Genomic DNA, 19111 nt, shown 5'->3' on the forward strand with positions numbered 1-19111 from the left:
CACAGTTCAGTTAGGGGGCAGGGATAGCTCAGTAGGTAAAGTGGTCACCCCATGATCGGAAGGTCGGCGGTTCGAATCCACTTAACGATTACCCTGAGGTACCCCTGAGCAAGGTACCGTCCCTACACACTGCTCCCCGGGCGCCTGCTTAGTGGGCTGCCCACTGCTTCACTGAGTGAATGGGTCAAATGCAGAGAAAAACAAGTAAGTTCCCCATGGGGATCAATAAAGTATCCATTATTATTATTTTCTACATGTTCATAATTGTTGCTGAGAAACGCCCTGTTAAATTTGTATTATTTATTGTCATTTATGCTTAGAAATATTTAACCATATATGCTTAGAGGTGTATAATCGATTGTGTAGTGATAGGATGTGTGATCCTTAATAGTCTGCAAAGGCTTTGTGTGCATTCCAGAGTATTCTGGCTTTCACACCTACATTCTGGGAGCATGGGAGAGGTCGTACCTTCTCTTATTGTTTTATGGTCGGATAAACGTGTCTATATCTGTTTTAGGCTAAGTGCCTTTTGTTTAGATGAACTGTTGGACTTCCAAACCAGCAGGGTTAGGGAAGTCGTTTATGGGGTCACACTCTGACAACACACACACACACACACACACACACACACACACACACACACACACACACACACACACAGGCAAGGTACTCTTTGTGTGTATGTAGACGTCATATGTTAATGAACCTATGTATATTCATGTAACCTCAATAAAAGAGCAGTGTTACGGGGGAGTGGACGAGAGCGACTGGGGTCAAGCGAAGGAACGGCGCTTGTCGTGGTTCTCTCCCTCATGCATGAGTAACGTGAAGAACTTTGCCTACTTGGTGTTGTCGAGGAGGGAAATTATTTTACTGCTATTGTTAAATAATTGTTATTGCATTAATAATATAATTTGCAGCATGGATATTGCACTCCAAGGTTTAAACAGTGTCTCTTTCAGAAAGACTGAGTTGCAGGCTGACAGGAAGTTGTATGCAGAAAGAAGCAGGAAGTTATTTTGAGCCGCAGGCTAAGACGAGGCTTTAACAATATAACAGATAGCTTTAAGAAGGCCTTAAGAGAGGTTCTTGATTAAAACATTTATTTAGTAGAAGACATACACATAACCTCAGTGAGCTTCTGGTCTGGTAAAAGGTCAGAAGTGCAACAGGTGAATTGAGAAAGAGCATTTGAGGACGAGACACAGACAGTAGGTGAAGAGATGACACAAAGAGCATGTGAGGTCAACACACACACACACACACACACTTTAAATTAGATTTATTTAGAGGAGAGGTTAGTTATGTTTGGCTGTAACTGCAAAATTGTCTTGGTAAAAGAGGAACCGTTTCTTGGTGTCTCGGCAAGAAAGAGGAACAAGACAAGAACTGAAAGGTAGACAGGAAGGGCTAGCCATGAAAATAGAAGATGATTTTCTAGGTGAAAAGTCAATGATGATGTTGATCTGATCTATGTATAAAATGTATCTGTGACGTATGAAGGGGCGTCAGTAAATAAACCCTGATGCTATAAAATATCTGTTCATGCTTTGATTAAGTCGAAGACTACTTCCTGTCTGCGTACAGAGTTGTCTTCCCACGCGTGTATTCATTAAAATCTTCGTTTGACTTCACCCGGCCGGATCGGTGTGGTTATTCTTCGATCACCTCTTGTACCCTTCCTCAATATTGAATCTTAACATTTGGGGGCTTCGTCCGGTTATTGAGGAGGGAGAGTTGGAGGTTTGGACGGAGAAATCCGGGGTCTTGGGTGGTCTGACGGGCAGACATGAATTCCAGTGGTCTAAGTGAGTGGGCATAAGCCGGCTTATCCAAAAGGTAAGGCACTACCTGTTGAATTATTTCCAAAGTGTGCCAAATTGGATATGATAAAATTTAAGTCTACTCACTGAAGTTACTGGTGGATGTCTGTTTTGATTTTGATGAAAATCTCATGAGTTGAAGCAGTTAGAGTTCTGCTAAGAGGAAATGAAAGTAGTTAAGAGTCTGATAAGAAAGGTTTAAATACTGGGTTGAAGTCCCAAAGAAATTGAGTTAGAGTCTCAAGTAGTTTGGTAGGGAATTGGTTATTGTGTTGGTTAGAGTCCAAATTTGGTCATAAGAGTGGACCTGAGCGGTCATTTTGTGAGTTGGAGTCTCCATTTGACCACTAGGTTGCACCTGCCTCAGTTATACACTTGTTTCGGGTGTTGATTGTTGTTTCAAAGTATTATAAATTATTCTAGAACGGCAGTTAGAGTCTGCTAGGAAGCGCAGTTCTCGGAGGTAATGCTCCCTCCCGGCCAAGGACGCTTGGCCCTGACCTATCGGCGAATAGGGTTAGTACGGTTGGCAACCGGGGAGAACTTGGGAACCTCCAAAATAGCTAGGAGTTAGTCTCCTTACCGTTTGAAACGGTATCTGCGCTTTTTTGGCCAGCAGAAGTGGATTTCGGGCGTGTAACTTTAACCTAAAACTTCAAAAAGTTTGGGTTGGTTGACGCTTTTAAATTGAGTTAGGGATTTTAGAAATGAGGCCAGAAACAGTTAAAGTCTTGATACTGGTTAATTGATCGCAAAAAACGGTTATGTTAAATTTGTCGAAATTTGATAGGTGTTAAAAGGTTTAAAATCTGTGCAGTTGTAAATATAAGACGTCTCTGTATTAAAAAGATCTCTGTGGGTCGAGTCAGCAATGCACTGACTGCCTGCTGCTATTCTTAGATGAAGAGTGTGTGTGCATGCAAATGAGGCAGCTGATGCAGAGCGCATGAGAGGATTATGCTTTCGGTTTTGTGTGTCATTGAGCTCTATAACTATTGTTTGTAAATGTGGATAAATGTCTGTGATTAAAATGCTGGCTTAGTAAATAATAACATTGTAAATATATGAAGGGTGACAGCGTTTCAAAATAGAATATAAGAATTGTTTGTGTTTAAAACCAACGTTTAGGTAAGAAGATTTAAGGTGGATTTGAAGGCATAAACAAAAAATAAAAGGGTTGTTAATTCATGAGCTGACTGGATGCAGAGTAAGTGGAGTGGTCATCCTGGGAGGATTGAATGATGCTCTAACTCTGTGGTCAAGTCAGACATAGGCTTTAAGCAACCATGAGCCACTAATAAGCGTGACAAATTAATGAGTATGTGTAAATTGAACTTGTTAAATAGTTTTGATAGGAGTAACTCAATGAGCACGCAATAAAGTGGACTTTTTAGGGGCAGTTTATCACTGACACCATAAAAAGCAACTTAATTAGTAGTTCAATAACAAATTGTAAAGATAACCTTTGTTATTTGATAAGAGAGAGAAAATTCAGGTTACATATAGTGAATAAATAAGGAAATGTTAATCTCTGCGTCATTCCACACTGAAATTTCAATTGTAGGGGATCATTTGGAGGTGAATTGTGTAGGACACGGGGAGACAGAAGAATCTCCCCATGAGTTTTCAGTGTGCATAGAAATTGAGGAGGCTGAACTGGAAGCCTGCCTGGGTCGTTGTTTTTGTTTATTTGAGGGTCTGCTGGAAGTTTGTGAAAACGACCACCTTGATATGTGGGAGCCTTCTCGGGCAGCGATTTTTTTGTTAAACCTGTGGCAGGCTGTGCAACATGGAGAAAGCTTTGACATAATGTCATAAAGGTGATTTCTTGGTTTTAGACTTATTAGTACGGGACAAGTTGAGGGACCCTTGAGGGTGTGTTGCTGTAAAGTATACGGAGGTTTAAAATAAATGAAAAAACACTAATCCGAGGAACTATTGGAGAGGTAAGTATACGGAGATGAGCGCGTTGCGCATAAGGGTTGCTGGTGTCATATATTAACACTTTCAGGGCGAATAATTTTGATTGAGTGTCAACGCTTGAGAACGCGAGGACAGCGTCTAAAGTGCTGGGTTAAACTTCGTGTATCACCGAGCAGGGGAAGAGGAGCCAGTGGTTGCGAGAACAGCGAGACGAAGACTGAAACCGAAAGTTAAGCGTGTCTGGGTGACCTAGACCAAGAAGGTGGAGTCGACCAACGCCATTGGAAGAGGTAAGTCTGTGTTTCAGAGAATGGCTGACAGCTCGGGTGCGACACCTAGTGGGAAAAGGGGATGCAAACCTCTGAAGGATCAGCTTGAACAGCTTAAGAAAGCTATTCGTTTGGCTTCCCCTGGAGTATTAAAATCAGCAGAGAAAGAGTGCCAAGCGATGGAGGTTGAGGTAAGCAAACTTATTACATCCCAACAGAGAGGGCTGGGTGATAAAATACCTCTGAGCTTGGTGTTAAAAACTGAAGGAGAAGTGTATGGACAAATGCATGAGGCCCTACGTGCGTCCATAGAGGCATTAACGGCATTGGAGGTTATAAAGCAGAGAGTAATGCAGGGAGGGCCAGAAGAGGAGAATGAAGACCGTGCGACGTCATCAGAAGAAGAAGACGATGAGGAGGACGAAGATGGAGGAGCTGAACCTCAACCAAGTACAAGCCTAATTTTGAGGAAAAGAAGTGTGAAGAGAGACCAAGCACAGAGACAGCCCATATTTAAGAGCTCAAAGGGAAAAGGAAAGTCGAGGAAGAGTAGAAAAGTGAGTTTTGAACAAGGAGCTCCTGACCCTGGTTTAAGTCTGCCTCTAATAGCAGGTCCAAAGAACGAACCAGTTTATCGCGCCTATAAGGTGAGAGATTTGGAAGCATTGGTTAAACAACTTCCACCAATAACCAAGGGAGAACATTGGGAAGGAGAAGAATTAGCGCTGGGCGACTTTCGCACTTTGGCCGGACGTTGTATGCTGGGTGGTGGGTTAGCAGATGTAGAGCAGATAGCTCAAACAACTAGATATGCAAATGACCTGAAATATCATGAGGTGCAGAGTGACTTAGCAGATGCAGTTCGGGAGAAGGACCCAACTCCTAACTTTGGAGCCATTCCAAAAATTATTTGGGATCCTAAAAACACACCCAGAGAGTGTTTAGCTAAAGCAAAGGAACAATGGTTGTTAGGAACAGGAATACATCCGGGGAAGGAGGGTGAAAGTAGAGCGTGGTTTCGTTCGGCAGTGCTGGCAGGGCTGCCCAACCAGGTTGCAGTTGACTTGGAAAAGAACCCAGATTTTGCCGTTGCAGACTCGGTGCAGTGGGACAGACATGTGACCCACAGACTTCAGCAGGAACAGGATTTGGCAAACAAACAAAAGAAAGAGTTGGAGGAAGCCCAGGCGTGGCTGGTCAAGTTGCAGCTGGTAGAAGCAAAAAACAAAGCAGGAGACAGAAAGAAAGAGGAGAAAGAGAGCGCAAGGAAAATAATGGTGGCAAGGTCTCAGCCCGATCCTGTGCCTGACTGGCCAGATCAGGATCCGGGTCTCTACCCTGATGACCGTTGGCCCGCCAATGCACCAAGGCAGCGTCAACCCGTAGGGAATTGGGGGACCGGTGGACCGCAGAGAGGGCGTGGTGGATCCGTGAGGGGAGGACAAAGGGCTCGGAATCCGGGGAATCCTGGCAGTGTGTCTTGGACTGGCTGTTACAGCTGTGGAGCAGAAGGACACTGGTCCCGAGAATGCCCTGAATCGCAGCGAAATTATCAGAGGCGAGGCTATCAACCCCAGGCACGAGGAGGCCCAAGACAAAGAGTTGCTTACAGGGGAGCACATCAGGCTCCAAACCCGAATGCAGCACCAGCCCCCCAGTACCCAGTAGCCGACTGGGGCTGGGAGGGGGAGCAATACTGATGGAGCCCGGAGAAACTGAACAGCGTGGGGACGGCAGAACCTATGCTGTCAATGATGATGATCCAGCATTGACACAGCTGGGAAAACAGACTTTGAAGCACCAATATGTGGTGTCCTGACAGGTGCCTGGAAAATCTCATGGGCAGGGACCTGCTTGTGAAACTGGGATCACCTTCAAAGACTCAATATCTAGTCCAGAACTCTGAACAACCCACTGTCAAAATCTACTGGGGGAGGCTAGTGGAAGAAGGCATTTTGAGACATTATCAGCTATGGAAACCCTGGGTAATGAGCCTGGCCGTCTATTCCCCCCGCGAGATCCTTTCCACGTTACACTCTTTTATGATAGGGAAGATAACGATATCTATCGGGAACAGTTCCAGTCTGATCTTGAGGGACAGACGTGGAATGTGCAAACACATAACATTTATGTTGGACCAGAAGGTGTGGCCGCGGCTGTGAAATTTACTGATGAACAACTGCCTTGGTACAATGTGGGAGAGGATTCAGCCCCTCACATTACATTGGCGGTCCACGAGGGTCATGGGCCAAGAGATCTGGGACCAATGGTCAAGCGGGCGCTGGACAACGCATGCTGGCAAAGCACCCAAATTCCAAATGTCTGGTATGCACCAAAATGTAAAATATATCGCATAACTTGTTTGTCCAACGATGCAGTGATCTTAGAACATAAAGAAATCTCCAGAATACATGGCAGGGAAAGAATGGATCATCCTGATGCAGTAGCTGAGCTCTCAAAATTGCCTGGTACTTTGTGGTCCGCAGGGCCCACAGATGTAGGTCTAGCTAACTGTTCGCCTGTCCTGTTCCAGCTGAAGTCTGACATACCATTTAACAGACCATAATAGAAGCACAAAACTGAAGACCAAAAGTGGTTCACATGTATTGACCTAGCGAATGCATTCTTTTGTCTCCCACTGCACGAGTCACTCAGAGACATTTTCTCATTCACATACAGAGGCCGCAAATTTAGGTACACACGCCTACCACAAGGCTTTGCACTCTCACCAGGAATTTTTAATCAGGTGTTGAAGGAGACATTGTCCCCATGTCAACTGCCAGGGGGCTGTACATTAATAGAGTATGTTGATGATCTTCTTATTGCAGCCCCGTCAGCAGCGGCCTGTACGGCAGCATCGCTCGTGGTGTTGAACAGATTGGCGGAGTGTGGCTTCAAAGTGAGCAAAGAAAAACTGCAGTTGGTCCGGCCAGAGGTAACATTCCTGGGCCGGGTGATCGCACACAGATCAGTGGGGTTAATGAACACACACAGAGACCAAATTCTGACACATCCAAAACCAAGAACTGTGAAGGAGTTGCTTTCCTTTCTTGGCTTGACAGGTTACAGCAGGCAGTTCATTCCGAACTATGCGGGTAAAACGGCCCCTTTAAGGGACCTGATCAAGAAAGTTGGTGTTCGAAATCTGAAGGCTGAATTGCCTTGGACGCCGGACACAGAGACAGCGTTCATTTCACTAAAACAGAATTTGTCAAGAGCCACAGATCTGGCCACACCTAACTATGATGAGGCATTTTATCTTGATGTTTCAGAAACAAAGGGAGTTGTGAATGGTGTGTTGTTTCAGAAAAAAGGGGGAGGTAGGGATGTACTTATGTATGTTAGCATAAGATTAAATTCAACAGAAGCAAGGCATCCCACATGCACACAACACGCAGCAGGAGTAGCAAAGATAATTCAGAAAACAGCACATATAGTGAGGGAACACCCACTGAAAGTGCTTACTACACACAGTGTAGTGGCCTATGTGAACTCACAGGCATTCACAATGACTCCACTGACGCAACAAAGGTTCAGCAAAATTTTAGAGGCGCCAAATCTGATATTCACACATGAAGGAATAAATATGGCAGACCTAATGGGGTCAGGAGAACCACATGACTGTATTAAGAAAGCCCAGGTTGAAGGAAAAATCGAGGGACAACAGTCGGCCCAGAGAGCTGAAGTGATAGCCCTAACTCGAGCCCTGAGGTTGGCTAAAAACGTGAGAGTGAACATCTACACTGACTCAGCATATGCGTTTGGAGCAGCTCATGTGGAACTGGCTCAGTGGAAGAGAGCCGGGTTCAGAACGGCCACTAATGCACCCATCTGTCACAAAAAGGCCCTGGAGGACCCAGACGAGGTAAGTATTATAAAATGCAAAGGCCACTCACAAGCAGACAGTATGGTGGCAAGAGGAAATCAGAAAGCTGACGAAGCCGCAAAGGAAGCAGCGGGCTACAAAGGACAGAGACAACTGGTGCAGGTAACCCCAGAAGAGGAGGTTAGCACTAACAGCATGGAAGAAGTTAGACAGGCTCAGGAGGAGACATCCCCAGAGGAAAAGGGGGTGTGGGAAAACAAAGGAGCCTGGCAAGATGGCGGTTTGTGGAGGGGGCCAGATGGGCGTCCCGCTTTAACGGCCAAAATGGCGGAACAAAAGGTGAATGAGGCTCACGGGCTTGGTCACGTGGGAGTGGAACAGATGGAGAGAAATTTGTGCCGATGGTGGCATCCTGATTTGAGGAGGATGATACTGGAAAAGGCCAGAACGTGCCTAATTTGTGGGGCACACAACCCAAAGCCAGCAGTAAAACCTGAAGCTGGTAAGTTTCTCATGCCAGAAAGGCCAGGAGAAGAGGTCGTGATTGATTATACCGACATGATTGATACAGGCCCAGGTGGGGTGAGGTATTTGCTGGTGTGTGTGGATGGGCGACTAAATGTGAAGACGCGAAAAGCGTGATTAAGTGCTTAATCAATCATTACATTCCAAGGCATGGGTTTCCCAAGAGAATTAGATCAGACAATGGTACTCACTTCAAGAATAAAGATTTGCAAGAGGTAGAGAGGATGTTGGGAGTGCAACATAAGTTCGGGACGGTCTTTCATCCTCAATCTCAAGGAAAGGTAGAGAGGATGAACCTAAATTTGAAAAGCAAGTTGGCTAAAATTTGTGCGCAGACAGGGCTAAATTGGGTCGCAGCCCTGCCCATTGCTTTGATGACCATAAGATGTTTATGATGATGTTAACTTTGTATTTCAGGTGCAGTTATAACTATTTTATACATATTGCATTTTGTGCTTTTAAAGGAGTTGTGGCTCAAATTTGTCTCTGGAGGGTCATGAGCCTTTGGCTAGCGCTATGATTAGCCAATCTACTGTGAGGATAATATGAGTTCATGAAGGATTGCACACGCTTACAGACACAGAGTTAAGAAACACACATGACAGTATTGATTCCAGGCAAAAGGCCCTAAATTCATTTAGCTTTTAACTGAACTTAAAGAAGGACCAAAGAGGAAGGAAAGCATATATTTTGGTTAAGTCTGATACATTAGAATTAGAAGGTATTGTTACATTAAGGGAGCAAAATGAAATAAAAAGGTTATACCAAAACAGGTGATAACATAGGAAATGTGAGGTTTTAAAATGAAGTTAGTGTTAACACATAGGAGTTGTTTCAAGGCAGCATTTAGCTATGATGAAATGTATACAGGAGTAATTGCTTATATGCTTAAACTTAATTGATTAAAGTGGTTGTTTTCTTTTGGAGTAGATTAACTTGCAGCAGCGACAACTTGTGCACAGGATGTTGATGATCAGATAAGGGAAAGTAGAGCGAGCAACTGGACGTGAAACCAGCGCTTAAAAGAATTTTAAAGTGATGAGTAACGTTGAAGAGTATACATAAATACAAGTCAATAATTTAAGAAGGTAATTAGGATCAGGCTTTTGATTAAAGAGTCCCAGATAGGATAAGTTAGGGAGATGCAAGAAAAGGTGTTTTGTTTCCTTTGCAGAAGATCGATCTCGGCGACCACAGGAGGGGCGAGGATCCTGGAGATCTCGAGGTTCGAGACCACCAGAGAAGGGTCTGCGTGAGGACACAATGTATTGTGACCTCTGGTGTTCCAGAGGTCAAAAGGGGGAGTGTCGAGGAGGGAAATTATTTTACTGCTATTGTTAAATAATTGTTATTGCATTAATAATATAATTTGCAGCATGGATATTGCACTCCAAGGTTTAAACAGTGTCTCTTTCAGAAAGACTGAGTTGCAGGCTGACAGGAAGTTGTATGCAGAAAGAAGCAGGAAGTTATTTTGAGCCGCAGGCTAAGACGAGGCTTTAACAATATAACAGATAGCTTTAAGAAGGCCTTAAGAGAGGTTCTTGATTAAAACATTTATTTAGTAGAAGACATACACATAGTCTCAGTGAGCTTCTGGTCTGGTAAAAGGTCAGAAGTGCAACAGGTGAATTGAGAAAGAGCATTTGAGGACGAGACACAGACAGTAGGTGAAGAGATGACACAAAGAGCATGTGAGGTCAACACACACACACACACACACACTTTAAATTAGATTTATTTAGAGGAGAGGTTAGTTATGTTTGGCTGTAACTGCAAAATTGTCTTGGTAAAAGAGGAACCGTTTCTTGGTGTCTCGGCAAGAAAGAGGAACAAGACAAGAACTGAAAGGTAGACAGGAAGGGCTAGCCATGAAAATAGAAGATGATTTTCTAGGTGAAAAGTCAATGATGATGTTGATCTGATCTATGTATAAAATGTATCTGTGACGTATGAAGGGGCGTCAGTAAATAAACCCTGATGCTATAAAATATCTGTTCATGCTTTGATTAAGTCGAAGACTACTTCCTGTCTGCGTACAGAGTTGTCTTCCCACGCGTGTATTCATTAAAATCTTCGTTTGACTTCACCCGGCCGGATCGGTGTGGTTATTCTTCGATCACCTCTTGTACCCTTCCTCAATATTGAATCTTAACAGTGTTTAATGCTTTTTTCTGTGTAGTTGAATTGTCCTTAACGTTCCAGTGAATAGGTTTATGCTACAAACTTATCACACCCGCTGAAGGAATGGCCACCAGCCTGAAGCAATGGTTTTGACTCAAACAGCGTTAACCCCGCCCCTGAGTTTGATGGGTGAAGCTGATGGATAAAAATAAATCAAGAACACAGCTGCAGGGTCAGGAGTGCCAAAATGAACAAAAAAAAACAACATAATTAAATAATGAATTAAATGTTTTGTATAATTAATTAAAAATTGAGCTTGTGGGGATAGGTTAATTGGATAATCCAAATTGCCACTAGGTGTGAATGTGAGTGTGAATGGTTGTCTGTCCCTGTGTGTTGGCCCTGCGACAGACTGGCGACCTGTCCAGGGTGTACCCCGCCTCTCGCCCTATGACAGCTGGGATAGGCTGGAGCCTATCCCAGCTGCCCCCCCCCCCCGCGACCCTGCCCCCCGCGACCCTGAAAAGGATAAGCGGAAGCGAATGGATGGATGGAATTAAAAATTGAATACATAAATGAAATTAATGGGTATCTATTAATTATTGCCACATTTAATTAATTATTAATGGTGTATTAATTAATTAATTTTGTCACTCCTGACCCTCCATACTCTTGATCCCTGCATCCCTTCATCAGCACATTGCGGGCATTTAGCCCTAAGAAGTAATACTTAGTAAAGCAAAATACACCAAACTTATAATTTAGTAAAGGGGGAGGATTACTGGCTGTGCGCCCCAGGGTGGCTGTGGCTACAATGCCATCACCAGTGTGTGAATGGGTGGATGACTGGATATGTAAAGCGCTTTGGGGTCCTTAGGGACTAGTAAAGCGCTATATAAATACAGGCCATTAATTTGCACCATGAAGCTCTGCTGTCACAAACTTGCATAGATGTAACATTGTCTGTGAAGTTAGATTTAAGAGAGAAGTCCTTGACGTTTTTACAACAGAACGTGACGTCATCAGGTTGGTGGGTTGGCTGCAGCTCATAGACTTACATTATATTAGAAAACCAGTGAACCTCAGTGGAAAACAAGATTAAAACTAACAAGTCTAAGGGGGGTCACTTTGGTACTCCCCCTGGCTACAGCAAAGAGTTTCATGTTAAGAAACCAAAGATGTACTGTCCACTTTCACTCTGTGTCTCCTAAACAGTCAGTGTTTCCTCGTTGTTTGGCTAGCTGTGAAACGGGAAAATCCACCTGTTGGCTGTAATGTTCATGCAGGTGGCAGCAGGGAAAGTGGATATTTGTTATTCAACATGCGTCTGAGCTTATATTGACATCATAGGAGGTAAACTCTGTCGTGGAAGTAGGTTTCCATCTAAGTTAATGTCAGCTGTGACAGTTCTAACAGTTGTGCTGCTTGTTGTAGATCAGAAATAAATATAAACAGCTTATATTAAGTTGTGCCCAGTAGCTCAGCAGATACTCTAAAGCTCATGATGTAATGAGGAAAAGAAAACAGGCTGATATCCAGATTGACGTTTTGGAAACTGATTTTGCTTCTGCAGCATCCTGTGTGCAATCCTGTTAGAATATGTCTGATCAGGGCGATGGTTGGATCCTGTTAAATACCCCAATTCTTTGATCTTTGGGCTGAAAGAAGAACAACACTTGGTGTTTAATGCTCAATCAACAATCTCTTTAGACCATACAACCCTTTAGGCATAAACGTCCGGATGGGAGATTTGCACAGGAGGTGGAGTTTTCCATCTACCCAGCTCCCCAAGTGTCCACCGTTGTGGTTGAGCCATACAACTCCATCCTGACCACCCACTCCACCCTAGAGCACTCTGACTGTGCCTTCATGGTAGATAACGAGATGACATCTGCCGTAGGAACCTCGATATCGCACGTCCTACCTACACCAACCTGAACAGGTTGATCAGCCAGATTGTGTCCTCCATCACTGCTTTGCTTCAATGGCGCCCTCAATGTTGATCTGACAGAGTTCCAGACCAACTTGGTGCCCTACCCTCGTATCCATTTCCCCCTGGCCACCTACGCCCCCGTCATCTCTGCAGAGAAAGCTTATCACGAGCAGCTAACTGTATCAGAAATCACAAACGCTTACTTCGAGCCAGCCAATCAGATGGTGAAATGTGACCCTCGCCACGGCAAGTACATAGCCTGCTGCCTTTTGTACCGTGGCGAAGTGGTGCCCAAAGATGTCAACGCTGCCATTGCTACCATCAAAACCAAGCGCACCATCCAGTTCGTGGACTGGTGCCCCACCGGTTTCAAGGTTGGCATCAACTACCAGCCACCCACTGTGGTTCCTGGTGGAGACCTGGCCAAGGTCCAGAGGGCTGTGTGTATGCTGAGCAACACCACCGCTATTGCTGAGGCCTGGGCATGACTTGACCACAAGTTTGACTTGATGTACGCCAAGCGTGCATTTGTTCACTGGTATGTGGGTGAGGGAATGGAGGAGGGTGAGTTTTCTGAGGCTAGAGAGGACATGGCAGCTCTAGAGAAGGATTATGAAGAGGTTGGAGTTGACTCTGTTGATGGGGAGGGAGATGAGGAAGGTGAGGAGTAGGTTCATTGCAATAAAATCATCAAAGTTATGCAAGTTCGCTCAGAAGCACTGTTACGTTCTACCAAATCTTGTTACACATTCCTGTGTATATTTTTCAACTTTAAATAAATGTGTTTGAAAATGTGTTTTAATGCTATGTGAGAGTGTAACATGGAGACATGACCACTTTGTTTTGTAGTTCTGTTCTTTCAATATCAGCACTTTCTTTTATTAAGGTGCTGCTTAATAAAGAGTACATGAGCTGTTTAATCACTGGTATGCTTAATTTTCACCCCCCAAAATCTAGAAAAGAAAGTTAACCGCCAGGTTAATTCTGAATAAAGTAAAATAACGTAAATAAATTAAAATATAATAATTTAACATTATAATAACTAAAAGCGACATTTTTAGTGAATCTATATCTTTCTTAACCCCCCTAGTTCACAAAGCCTTTACTCTTCGGGCTCCCCTCATCCCCCGTTTTTTTCCTTTTTTTTTTTTTTTTAAAAAAAAAGCTTCCGGAAGTCACCGCTTGTTGAACTAAATACTGTCAGGACATGAAACAAACCACCTTTTAACAAACAGATAAGAAAAACAGAAGAAAAATCGTGTTTTTTCGTCTTTTTAGTCAGACTAGCTGCTTTGTTTTTGTGAGAAGTTGTCTCCTTGTACATTTTTCAGTTGCATGAAAGACAGGTCAGTAATGTGGTATAAAAAGAGCATCTTAGAAAGGAAGAGTTTCATCAACCTATAAAAACTGCGTCTTTAAATTGTGAAAAAAAATCAGAATAACATCCCTCAATGTAAAATTGTAAAGGCTTGAATATCGCATAATCTACAATACATAACATCATCAATGCATTATGAGAATGTGGAGGAATCTCTGTGCGCAAGGGACAAAGCCCAAAATCAACATTGCAGTCCTGTGATTTTCAGGCCTTAATATAGCACTGCATTACAAAAAAGTATGCCTGTGTCATGGAAATCACTGCATGGGAACACTTGCAGAAATTGCTGTATGTGAATCATAATCATAATTTACTGTGCCAATGACAAATCCAAGTTAAAGAAAAAGAAGAACATGGTCCAGGAACACCACCATCTTCTCTGGGCAAAATGCATTTAAAATGCACAAATTGAAAAACTTTTCTATGGTCAGATCAATTCTCTGGACTAAAGAAGAGATGGGCCTTCTAAAGGTTACACTTCTGATGGTATGGGTGTGCATTACTGACCATGAAATTGGCAACTTGCACATCTGGAAAGGCACCATCAATGCTGATAGTTATATACAGATTTTAGAGCAATGCTCTAAATGTTGATGACATTTTTTCAGAGAATTTGTTGCATAAGACTGATAAATAACATACTGACTCTATTACAGCAGTGTGGCTTCATAGTAGAAGAGTCTTTTTTTTAGATCAGTTGCTGCCATCAAATTTAAAATGGGCTAATATTTGTCTTTAAAAGGTACATTTTCTCAGTTTAAACACTTGGTATGTTTTCTATGTTTTTTTGTGAATTGTTTATGAGTTCAAGAGCTTTTCATTTGGGGCTCTTTTTCATCTGCCTGAAACACACTTGCTTCCACAAAAAAGCCTCTCTAACCTTATGGCTGATTTAGTCCAATATACAATAATGTTACATTCTGCTTGATATTAGGGTTGCTAAGGTTTCATTTGAAACTTCTGTCGATACAAGTGATTGCTCAAAATGAATTTTAGTGGCAGCCCTGTGACATACTAGCGACCTGTCCAAGGTATATCCTGCCTGTCACCCTATGGTAGCTCGAATAGGCTCCAGCACCCCTTCAACCCTGAATTGGATAAATAGAGGTGAATGGATGGAGATTTTAGTTGCCACTATATCAGCCCACCTTATGGCACATCATTTAGAGAGGGAGCTGCTGCTGCTTTGCTCTGTATGGCTCTTTCTAAAATTAAGCCCATGTGTTTCATTGTGGTAATTTGTGCTGTCTTTTTTTTTTTTTTTTTTCCTTTTAAATGAGGAGATGAGGAAGGTGAGGAGTAGGTTCATTGCAATAAAATCATCAAAGTTATGCAAGTTCGCTCAGAAGCACTGTTACGTTGTTCTACCAAATCTTGTTACACATTCCTGTGTATATTTTTCAACTTTAAATAAATGTGTTTGAAAATGTGTTTTAATGCTATGTGAGAGTGTAACATGGAGACATGACCACTTTGTTTTGTAGTTCTGTTCTTTCAATATCAGCACTTTCTTTTATTAAGGTGCTGCTTAATAAAGAGTACATGAGCTGTTTAATCACTGGTATGCTTAATTTTCACCCCCCAAAATCTAGAAAAGAAAGTTAACCGCCAGGTTAATTCTGAATAAAGTAAAATAACGTAAATAAATTAAAATATAATAATTTAACATTATAATAACTAAAAGCGACATTTTTAGTGAATCTATATCTTTGTTAACCCCCCTAGTTCACAAAGCCTTTACTCTTCGGGCGCCCCTCATCCCCCGTTTTTTTCCGCCAAAATTATCCACACCCACTGCCGCGCTATGCATTCTGGGATATATTGGGCCACGAAGTCTACACCGCCACATCCTTAAAATTCAGGGAAATGAAGGACGCATTTGAGGGCCGGATTTCGAGCAGCCTTCGAAGTGGGACAGCCTTCGTCGCGTCGCTGTGACGTAATCGGCCTTAAAATGCGGCCTTTAAGGCTGCAGACCCTGAATTGGGAAACAGCCATAGCCTAACATATGAAACAGGAAAAGACGGCCGTGTAATCCCTTTATTTCCCTTGAGAGAGAAATGGATCTGAAACCACAGAAATCAGAGTGTTTGCAGAGTGCAGACACACAGATAATGAAGACATGCTGCTCGGAAATGTTAGATACAGATAAAAATGGTGTGTGTGTGTGTGTGTGTGTGTGTGTGTGTACTGAGCCCAACTGCCTCAGTAATTATGGACCTTATAGTCCTTACAAACACTGTTTCACTAACTTCAGTAAACATTTTACATACATATGTCACTGCTGTATAATTTACAGCAAACGCCGTGAACGCAGCGGTGCACGAGCCACTGCAGTGGAGCTCACGTACAGCTTTGTGGGCTCAAAATGTGGTTAGAAATATTTTGTACTTCTACTTTTGTATGTGTAAAAAGAATTTGTGTGTGTGTGTGTAAAAAAGATTTGTATGTGGACTTAGCCAAAAAAAAAACCCCGTGTGAATCTCTGCAAGTTACAAGTACGAATTTTGACCCTATTTTTCTTCCTTTCATCTGATTGGTCAATGTCATGTCAATCACAAATGTAACAATCCAATCAGAGAACAGATGGGTTTGGCTGTCGGAGGGGAGCTTTTTTGAACTGCAGGTTATTACTCTATAATATTACTTACTCTAATATTATTAATAATAATTATTAGTAATATTAATTATTAATTATCTAATAATATACTAATCTAATATTACTTACACCGCACTTTACAGTTATTTATTTGTAAAAAATGTTTTGATTGATTGAATCTTTATTTTGAACATGTTGAAAAAGTACAACAAAATAGAATTAAAAGAGACAAATGAACAAAGCAAAACAAAAGGAAAACGAGCAACCACAACTCATAATAAGCATAAGCTTATTTAATCCCACCCCTTTTCCACTATCTAGTATCAATAGACTACAGAAATACCTCCTTCCAATTACATTATATGTCATGTGTATTTATTTATTTTTTTAATATATATACATATATGTTTCTATCTATCCATACATATGTATACACACATACGCACATATACACATTTTCAATAACCCCATTAACACCTCAAGGATACACAACCCATACCAACATACCCGTGCACCTGCACACACATGAAAATATTAGACAAGAACACCCTATCAAATCTCTACCTTTTCCCTGTACCCTGTAAAAACCATATCCTTAAACCGCTTTTTAAACTGCGCCATGCTCGGACATTGCTTCATATCTTTACTTAGTCTGTTCCACAGCTTCACTCCACACACAGAGATGCAAAAACTTTTTAATGTTGTACGGATACGAGGATGTTTTAAATTTAATTCCCCCCTCAAATTGTATCCCCGTTCCCTTTTAGAAAACATTTTTAGAATATTGTCAGGAAGCAGGTTATTTATTGCTTTATATATAATTTGTGCTGTGAGAAAATGAACCAGATCTGTGAATTTTAGAATTTTTGATTTTAATCTTTAATTTTAGTGGATGTTTGGAATCATGTATGATTTTTGTTCCACTTCTCACATGTTTACCACTTTGTGTTGGTCTTTCACGTGAAATTCCAATAAAATTGATTCATGTTTGCGGCTGTAATGTGACAAAATGTGGAAGAGTTTAAGGGGGCCGAAACACTTTTGCAAGCCACTGTAAGGAGCTTGGAAAGAAAAGCATCTGGCATCAGGACATCCAGATGTTTTTCTTCTCTACAAAGGTGTATTAAAAAAAAGAACAGCAAATTATAATATTAAAGCGGATGTGTGACCTTAAAGGTTTCTGGCTGAAAAAAGGTCACTGATCAAACTGATTCTTGCTCACAAAAAACATTTTAATCAGATTCTCTGCAGGAAAATTTGCAAACATTTCCTCCTAACTTCTCAGTATTCACTTATCAGCATTCAGTCAAACGTTCATTTACGGGTGTAGTTAAAAAACTGCTAATAACTGACTTTCCACAGCAGTTGTTTAGTCGGACACAGTAAGAGATGTAATCTGTTACTCTTCATGTGAGAAAGAAGGTGTCTCTGAGATGTACTAATAGTGTGTTAGTTCCAAATAATAAATTAGTGAATGTATTTCATGGCAGTTTGATTATTCTGGGACAAACAGTGCAGTCTTCCTCAAAGCATCACTGTGAATATAATCATATAATGTTAAAAATATAATAACAGTCTTTTTATTATTGGTCAATGAAATAAATATTCAGCCCTTCAAAGGTGACTGACCTACTTCAACAGCCAAAATCACATATTTCTGGAAGGTCCACTCACTGGTTATTCAGCATGCCAGGCTGCAGTTACACCATGCAGACAAAAGAGCACTCGGAGCAAGTTAAAGGAAAGTTTATTCAAAAGTAGAAGTCTGGGAATGGAGACAGAGGAGTTCACTTAAATCTGTCATCATGAAACGGAAGCAATCAAATCTGCCTAAATCTGACACTCAAAGTAGTGATGGGATTTCCGGCTCTTTTTAGAGATCCGGCTCTTTCAGTTCGGCTCACTAAAAAGAGCCGGCTCTTTCGGCTCCGAACCGGCTCTTCAGGTTGTTTTGTTGCTTTAATTAATTTATTATTAACAATAATATAAAATTATGCACAAAAGGAATTACTAACGTAAAAACAAGTGGTTTTATTTATATATGTTTATATATAAATATATGCGGTGGCCCCTAGAGACAAAACACGTACAAACTCCAAAACACATTTCTAGCATGAACTGAACTTCCAAAGCAGAGCTACTAGATCACTTAAATTACACAATTGAAAGCATGTGTGTATTGTTTGTGTATTTATACACAGGCACTCATATATATATTCAAATAATTTAAAAAAAAGTTCATTTACCTGTTATTACCACACACCAAATCCGGTCATTGGTACTTGCTGGCTTGTGTAGCCACAAGATAACAAAGGCTCAACACTGCGCCCAGCATCCTGGAGCACTTCTGTTGTTCTTTTGTACGTGTTTTGAGTTTTTATGTGCTTCTGAGTTTTTATATGCTTCTGAGTTTTTACGTGCTTCGGAGTTTGTACGTGTTTTTACGTGTTTTGGAGTTTTTACGTGTTTTGGAGTTTGTACGTGTTTTTACGTGTTTTGGAGTTTGTACATGCTTCAGAGTTCGTACGTGATTTGAAGTTTGTATGTGCTTTGTCTCTAGGGGCCACCGTAAATATACTTTTATTTATTCACTCCACATAAAATGTAATAAATAAATCATCTAATACAAAAATCAACTATTCACATTTCAAGTTTTAACTATTTACATTTTCAGCTTTTTCCTTTCACAAATTTAAAGTGAAAAGAACACA

General features: G+C 41.6%; 1 pseudogene; it reads left to right on the plus strand.

Annotated features, from left to right (window-relative positions):
* The first annotated feature begins 783 nt into the window (after positions 1-783).
* Positions 784-13125, plus strand: LOC146560278 (tubulin alpha chain-like; annotated as a pseudogene).
* The last annotated feature ends 5986 nt before the right edge of the window (positions 13126-19111 follow it).

The sequence above is a fragment of the Mchenga conophoros genome, linkage group LG14 (assembly GCF_057382185.1).
Source record: "Mchenga conophoros isolate Kocher_MC1m ecotype Shallow Benthic linkage group LG14, M_conophoros_male_GT1.1, whole genome shotgun sequence".
Classification (NCBI taxonomy): Eukaryota; Metazoa; Chordata; class Actinopteri; order Cichliformes; family Cichlidae; genus Mchenga; species Mchenga conophoros.